Source organism: Grampus griseus (genome assembly GCF_964374135.1).
Source record: "Grampus griseus genome assembly, chromosome: 11".
Classification (NCBI taxonomy): Eukaryota; Metazoa; Chordata; class Mammalia; order Artiodactyla; family Delphinidae; genus Grampus; species Grampus griseus.
The window spans coordinates 93,751,080-93,759,165 of record NC_139005.1 but is presented as its reverse complement, the minus strand read 5'-3'; positions in this window follow the sequence as shown (position 1 = coordinate 93,759,165).

Genomic DNA, 8,086 nt, shown 5'->3' with positions numbered 1-8,086 from the left:
ATTCATTGGGTGACTGTGCCTGGCCCTTTGGGGTGAAGCAGCAAGCAAGACAGGCCCTCCAAAAGCTAACATGTTAATTGGGAAGGACAACACTTACATGCGTAAGTCATTTCGAATGCTGCTGCTTACTGGGAAGGGAGTTTATGCATGTGGCAGGCGTGGCAGTGTGGCAGGTAACTGGCGACAAGGAAGGGCTGGAGGGGACAGCTAGTGCACAAGGCACGAGGAAAGGGAGCGGGTGGGTTCAGGAAGCATGGGTGTCACCGAAGGCCGCTGTGGCTGGAACAGAGATGGAGGGGGAGTGAGATGAAGGGGGTAGGGGGCAGGCTCTGACCTCGCTAGCCCCGGGCAGGAGTTGGGCTATTTGTCTGGAGGACAAAGGAAAGTTGTTGACTTGTGAGCAAGCCATTGACATGACCCTGTTGGTAGAAAGATCCCTTTGACTACTGTGTACAAAATTGGTGTTTAGAAGAGGATTGGCGTGGAGACAGAAAGACCAATTAGGAGAATGTTGTACTGGATCCAGGCAACAGTCCCTAGAGTGGTTTGTGTCAGCTGATGGCGGTGAACTTTATTTAGGAGATGAAATCGTCAGGGCTTGACCACGGATTGGTTGTGGGTGATGATGGGAAGAGATGTGTCAAAGATTCTCCCAGATTTCTGGCAAGAACAGCTAGGTCTGAGGAGAGGGAGAATGTTCATTTTCGACATGTTGGGTTTTTCTGGCTGCGCAGCGTGGCTTGTGGGATCTTAGTTGCCCGACCAGGGATTGAACCCCGGCCCTCGGCAGTGAAAGCGCGGAGTCCTAACCACTGGACCGCCAGGGAATTCCCTGGATATGTTGAGTTTGAGTTGCTTTTGAGACATGCAAGAAAAGAAGTCAGATCATTCCTTAGACAGAGAAGACTAGAGCTCAGAGCAGCGGGTTAGTAAGCAAAGCCAACAGAGAGTGAGCAGCTAGAGAGGCAGGGGGAGCAGAGGTGGCACAGAACCCAAGATGAGGGGGGCATGGGGAGCAACATGACATGCTTCTGAGAGATCCAGTTAGAAGGTAACCGAAGAAAGCCTGTTAGATTTAGCTGTCCGGAGGCCCTTGGCCCAGGCAATTCGGATGGAATGGTAGGACAGAAACCCAGATGCAGTGAGTTGAGGAATGGCTGGGAAATGGAGACACAAAAACCTTGAGAATAGGTGGTTCTTCCCAGTTGGTGGGAGGGAACATGGGTTTGAGAAGAGTTTTTTCTTTTAGGTTGGGAGAAACTTGAGCCTGTTTAAATGCTGAAGTAAAGGCTTAATAGAGAAGAGCTGATATTCAGAAGAGGGAAGAGGGAGGCAGTCTAGGACTGGGACGGTGATTCACCATCTTGCTGTCCTACCAGCAGAGCTTCACATGGCCCAAGATGACTGCTTGAGCTCCAGTCATTTAGTCTGAGTTCATCCAGCAGGAAGGAAAGAGAAAGGTAGGAAGATGGCATTTGCTTCCTCCTCCTTTTTTTTTTTTTTTCAAATCAACATTTACTTGCAAGCAATCTCCCTTCCCTTTTAAGGAGACTTCAGAGGTTCCTCATGATGCTTCTCCTTACATCTGAATGGCAGTAACCTAGCCCCATGGCCATATCTCACTGAAAGGGAGGTCAGGAAATGAAGGCTTTGGACTGAGCTACAAAGTGACCAACTACAGTTTCTGTTACTGAAAAAAGATTGGGAAATGGATACCAGGAGCTTATGTGCAGTCTCTGCCATGAACGGGGTTGCTGAGGCCTGGTGGTTTGTCTGTTGAGGAAGAGTCTGGAAAGAATTAAGATTTGGAGTCCAGCCCACTCCATTCTAATTCCGGCTCCATATCCTGTCGCCTGTGTGACCTTGAACAAGCCACCTGCCCTCTCTGAGCCTCAGTATCCTCCTCTGTAGAATGAGAGTGATAATCTACCTGACAGAATGACTGCAAGGATTCAATGAGATGCCACGGCGAGACCTGACCTGTGGTAGGTGCTGATGTTTATTACATTCAGAGTAAACTTTAATTTTTTAAAAGAGAATAAACACGCATTGAGCATCTACTGGATGCCAGGAACTTGTTGGATGTTTTTTCATCATACATTTATTTTTTTTTTTTTTTTTTTTTTTTTTTTTTTGCGGTACGCGGGCCTCTCACTGCTGTGGCCTCTCCCGTTGTGGAGCACAGGCTCCGGACGTGCAGGCCCAGCGGCCATGGCTCACGGGCCCAGCCTCTCCGCGGCATGTGGGATCCTCCCGGACCAGGGCACGAACCCGCGTCCCCTGCATCGGCAGGCGGACTCTCAACCACTGCGCCACCAGGGAAGCCCCATCATACACTTATTTACTTCTCACTCCAACCTGGTGAGATAGGTATTGTAATCTCCTAATTTATAAAGCAGGAAACTCCAATTCAGCAAGTCATCCAACATAGAAATGTCAGGATTTTGAACTCAGGTCTGACTCTGCAATGTTGTAATATAGTAAGACATGTATATTTCGTCTTCGTCCCAGTTCCTAGCACAGAGCTTCTGAAAGGGTTTTGAAATTTCCTGACAGAGGTGATAGGAGCATCTTTTGTTTTTCGTAACAAGCAGCTTTCCACTGTACTGGAGTTTACGGTTAATGAATGACTGGTGTCAGGAGGCCCCTAGATAACTCTTCAGGTTGGGGGTTAATCGCAGAGGGACCAACCTTGTGATTAGAGGATTGGAACTTTCAGTCCCCCCTCCCCTGCCCCAGGGAGGGGAGAGGGGCTGGAAATTGAGTTAATCACCAGTGGCCAGTGATTTCATCATTCATGCCTATGTAATGCAACCTCCATAAAAACCCTAAACGAAGGGGTTTGGAGAGCTTCTGAGTTGTGAGTGCATGCACTTCCTGGGAGCGTGGTACACCCCAAACTCCATGGGGACAGAAGCTCTGTTCTCTGTGGACCCTACCAGATCTTACCCTATGTACCTCTTCATGTAGCTGTTTGTATCCTTTGTAATAAACCGGCAGAAGTAAGGTGTTTCCCTGAGTTATGTGAGCTGTTATAGCAAATTATGAAAGGTGAGGAGGGGGTGGAGGGAATCCCTGATTTGTAGCCAAATTGTACAGAAATGTGGGTAACCTGAGGAATCTCTACTTGCAACTGAAGAGGGGGACAGTCTTGTGTACTCGGCCCTTAACCTGTGGGGTCTGCACTGACTCCAGGCACTTAACATTAGAATGAATTAAATTACAGGGCACCCCATTGGTGTCTGCAGAGAGCTGGAGAATTGCTGGCTGGGGGAACCACACACTCGGTGTCAGAAGTGTCCTGCTGGGACTTCCCTGGTGGCACAGTGGTTAAGAATCCGCCTGCCAGGGCTTCCCTGGTGGCGCAGTGGTTGAGAGTCTGCCTGCCGATGCAGGGGACATGGGTTCGTGCCCCGGTCTGGGAAGATCCCACATGCCGCGAAGCGGCTGGGCCCGTGAGCCATGGCCGCTGAGCCTGCGCATCTGGAGCCTGTGCTCCGCAACGGGAGAGGCCACAGCAGTGAGAGGCCCGCGTAACGCAAAAAAAAAAAAAAAGAATCCGCGAAGATCCCACATGCCGTGGAGCAACTAAGCCCGTGTGCCACAGCTACTGAGCCTGCGCTCTAGAGCCCGCAAGCCACAACTACTGAGCCCGCGTGCCACAACTACTGAAGCCTGTGCGCCTAGAACCCGTGCTCCGCAACAAGAGAAGCCACCACAATGAGAAGCCTGTGCACCGCAACAAAGAGTAGCGCCTGCTCGCCACAACTAGAGAAAGCCTGTGCGCAGCAATGAAGACCCAACGCAGCCAAAAACAAATAAACAAAATTAAAAAAAAAAAAGTGTCCTGCTGTTGTGGGTAAAAACACATTAGTAGGAGACACCAAGGCCTTTCCTGGCAACCAGTGAAGTAAGCAGACCCGCCAAGGCCCTTCCCTGCTAAGCCTCGGCATAACTTCTTCAAGTTTCTCAGACAACCACGTGTTTCCTGCCTCCGTCTTTGTCCCTGTGGTTCCCACACTTGCCTGCCCGGTGAACTTCTGCTCCATCTTCAAGACCCTTAGCGAATGAAAGCCCTTGACATTTTTCTTGATCCTGTAGGGGAGGAAAAATTTCCCTTTGCCCTTCTAGGTTCTCTTTGGCTGGTCTAATATAATTAAATTGGCATAAGACAGATCAACAGGAGAAAAACAATCAAATTTAATTTCGAACGTCCAGGAGCCCCAAACATATGAAGCTCAAAGAAGTGACTAAAGCAGGCAGCTTTTATACCTTGTAGGCAAAGAAACAATTACTTGTGAAGATTTGACAACACGGAAGCCTTTTTGCTTGGGGTAGCAAATTAATGAAGAAGTAACAAAGTTTGTTTATACAGCCTTCTTGGCCTTGAGACCTTGAATTCGCTATCTCTGGCAATAAGGATGCCTCCTCTCCTCCTGGTAGAGGGTATCTTCACATGGGAGATTTATTTCCTGCTTTTTCAGGGGGACAAAGGAGGGTAAGCATGTTCTCGCACTGGCTGTTTCCCAAGAAACTTTAATTCAAAATAATCAATATGCCAGAGTGGCATGTTTGGAGGTGGCCTGCCCTGAACCTCATCAATTCCCTCACCAAGAATCACTCCCTCAGTCATTTTTTGATCATTTAAAACCACAGGGCTTCCCTGGTGGCGCAGTGGTTGAGAGTCCACCTGCCGATGCAGGGGACACGGGTTCGTGCCCCGGTCCGGGAAGATCCCACATGCCGTGGAGCGGCTGGGCCCGTGAGCCATGGCTGCTGAGACTGCGCGTCCGGAGCCTGTGCTCCGTGGCGGGAGAGGCCACGGCAATGAGAGGCCCATGTACCGCAAAAAAAAAAAAAAAAAAAAAAAAAAACACAGCTATTGTTTGGAGTGACCTTTCCGAGGACAGGAACTATGGCATTTCAGCTCTGGGTCTCCTCGTAGGCCCTGGGGAAGCTTCTCAGTGACCGTGTGTGGCATCAAATTGATTGAAGAGTCAGAGATGAATGGATACATTGGTAGATGAGGCAAGTGGGGGACAGGCAGTCCCAAGGTCCCCAAGTGACTTACAGGGGAGCTGGGACTAGACTTGGGGCTTCTAGATAACCCCCCAATGCCTCTTTCCACCCCTGACCCCCTAACCAATGCACCATGATGGGTCCTTTTTCCAAAATTCCTCGAGTCTGATCTTCCAGGGAGCAAAAGGACGCTGGGCTCAGCATGGCATTTGGGAGAACAAGCATTAACTCAGCGCCTCCTGTTTGCAGGACACTGAGCTCCCAAGGGGTAGGGGTGGATCCAAGGAAGTCCGCTGGGGACAGGCCCCCTTTTCTGGGGTCACCGTGCCTGGGAACCAAGCTGTAAAGTGGATCCTGTTTTCCCCAGGACAACCCTGTGGGTCAGAGTTTGCCAGCAGTCCAAGTCATGCTTCTGCCAAGGAACAAAGATGTCACAACTGCTGACCTTGATAACTGTTTAAACGGCCAGAGCAAGCTCCAGGTGCCCAGGTGGGCAAGCCACCTGGCAGGGACAAGGGCCCCGATGCGCGGTGAAGCACACACATGGCCCGGGACATCAGGTAACTCCATGCCACCACACCGTGGCCTTTCCAAACCCCCAACAGCAGAAGAACAAACAGCCATGCAGAACAAACAGCCGTGCAGCTCGGTGGCCACCTTCTGGGAGCTGAGAAGGGCTGTGCCTGGGGGTTGGATCCACCCTTTGTCATGAGATCTTCAGCAAGGCTTTCCCTGGCTCCAGCAAGCTCCCCATGGAGCCAGCAGGTGCCATCAGTCCTTTGTTCAGCCTCACACACAGCCCTGCAGCGAATCTGGCTTGCAGGTAACAGCTTGGAAAGGTGCTGTTAAAGACGCTGAAAATACTTGGAAGAGAGAATAGCAGATTCGCCCACATCCCACCACCCTCATCCCCACCTTCCTTTCTGCCTTCTCCATTCTGGCTGGGAACCCAGGCAGATATTTTGGCCTGGTTGCCAAAAGAGAATGCAGAGACCACCTTGGGCTGGGCTCTCTGCCTCTCTGGGCTTTTCTTGGTCACAAGCATTTTGCCATGGGGCTGTGTGGTCTTCATACTGACCATCTGAAAGGATGCATCAGAGTCCTCTGAGCACCCCCTCATTTTCAAACGTTAGCTGATAAGCGTGTTTCCAGCTGGAGGCTATTATAAACAGCTTGGCAGCAGTCATTCATATGATTGAAAACCATTCATTCAATTTCTTAGAGAAGCACTGTGAAATACATGGCGGGGGGGAGGGAATGATTTGCTTTACAATTTTAGCAAAGGGGAAAAAAGAAAACAAGGGGAGAGAGATAGAACCAGTGGGACAAAATCAGTATAATCTGGGGTGATGCGTGAATGGGATTTTATGGTGCTGTTCTCTCCCTTTTTTGTGTATGTTTGAAATTTTTCATAAAAAATTAAAAATAGAAATGTAAACACAGTTCCTGCCCTGAAGGAACTCACAGTCCTGCAAGGAAACAGACAAGGAACCAGACCCTGGCAGAGCAGTGTGACAGGGCTAGCATGGGGCTAGGGGACCCAGAAGAGGGCCACCTCCTCTGACTTAGGAAATCAGGGAAGGCTTCCCAGAGGAAGTGACATCTTAGCTGAGACCTGAAGGATACATAGGAGGTGGTCAAATGATATGGAAGGGAAGGGTGTTCCAGGCAGAGGTACCTGCAAGAGCATACAACTGGTAGAGAAAGAAAGGTGGCAGCTAACGCCTGAAGCGATGGTCTGTCTGGCTTCAGTGTTGGTGAGGCTGAGCCAAAGCTGGAGCAGAGGCAGGGGCAGGACCAGCGGTGCTTCGTGATCCGTAAGTGTCTGGGGGCCTCCAGGTGCCTGGCAGCTGGGGAAGGATGTGATCAGATTTGAATTTGAGGCTGATCGTTCTGATCTCTGATTCCTGGGCGCGGGGTGGATTGTGGGTGGTGGAGAAAGCCCCAGGCATCCTCACGTTCACAGCTTTACTTTCCCCTGAATTACTCCTTTAAGATCATTTCCAGAATGCTCACCACCACGTCGTGCTCTCAATTTCTCTGTGCACTACTGCTATCTTCACTTTGGTTTACCTCTTCAAAGATGCTGTGACCTCTTTGAAAGCCGGGACTAGGTTTTAGTCATCTCTGCAACCCCAGTGTTTCGCACATAGCAGACACTAAATAAATGCTTTGTGAATGAATGAACTTTTATTGAGCACGTACAAAGTGCCAAGCACTTTTCTCAGTGCTTTACACATATTACTTCGTGTGCAGGGTTGTCATAACCACTCGCGTGGAATGTGTTACTATTAGCCCTGTCTGGGATATGCCATCAGACCATGATGAAGGTCTGAAGGTCTGACTCCTGGGGGTGGCAGGGGGGCGGGGGGTTGAGTAAGAAGGGTCTCAGATGGTAGGTAGTGCAGTCATAGGAAAGTGTCAGTCAGGTGACCTGGAGAGTCCTGGTTAAAGGCGTACTGTGTCTCGTGGGGACCAGCCCGAGTTAGCTCCCCTCTGCTCAGTCACTAGTTAGGAGCAGTCCATTCCTGCAACCTCGGCAGGAACATGAGGGTGGATCTGGAAAGGCAGCAGCTGGAGCCGTCTGTCAGTGATACGCACAATCCCTATTTTACAGTCATGAAAAATGAAGCCCAGAGAAGTTAGGTCACTTGCCCAAGGTCACACAGCTAGGAAGCAGTGGAGCTCCTTTGCTTCAAGGGCTGTCTTTGTGACCCCCTACTTCATGACAGTGTTGTTATGGGTTGAATCGTGTCCCCCCAGATTCATGAAGTCCTAATCTCCAGTACCTCAGAATGTGACCTTATTTGAAAATAGGTCGTTGCAGCTGTAATATGTTTTGTTTTGTTTTGTTTTGGCCGTGCTGCCTGGCATGTGGGATCTTAGTTCCCCAATCAGGGATCGAACCCACGCCCCCTGCAGTGGAAGCACGAAGTCGTAACCACTGGACCGCCAGGGAAGTCCCAGATGTAATATGTTAATATGTGGTCATACTGGAGTCAGGTGGGCCTCTAATCCGATATGACGGTGTGAATTCCTCTCTAAAGTGGAGCCGTAATACCCACTT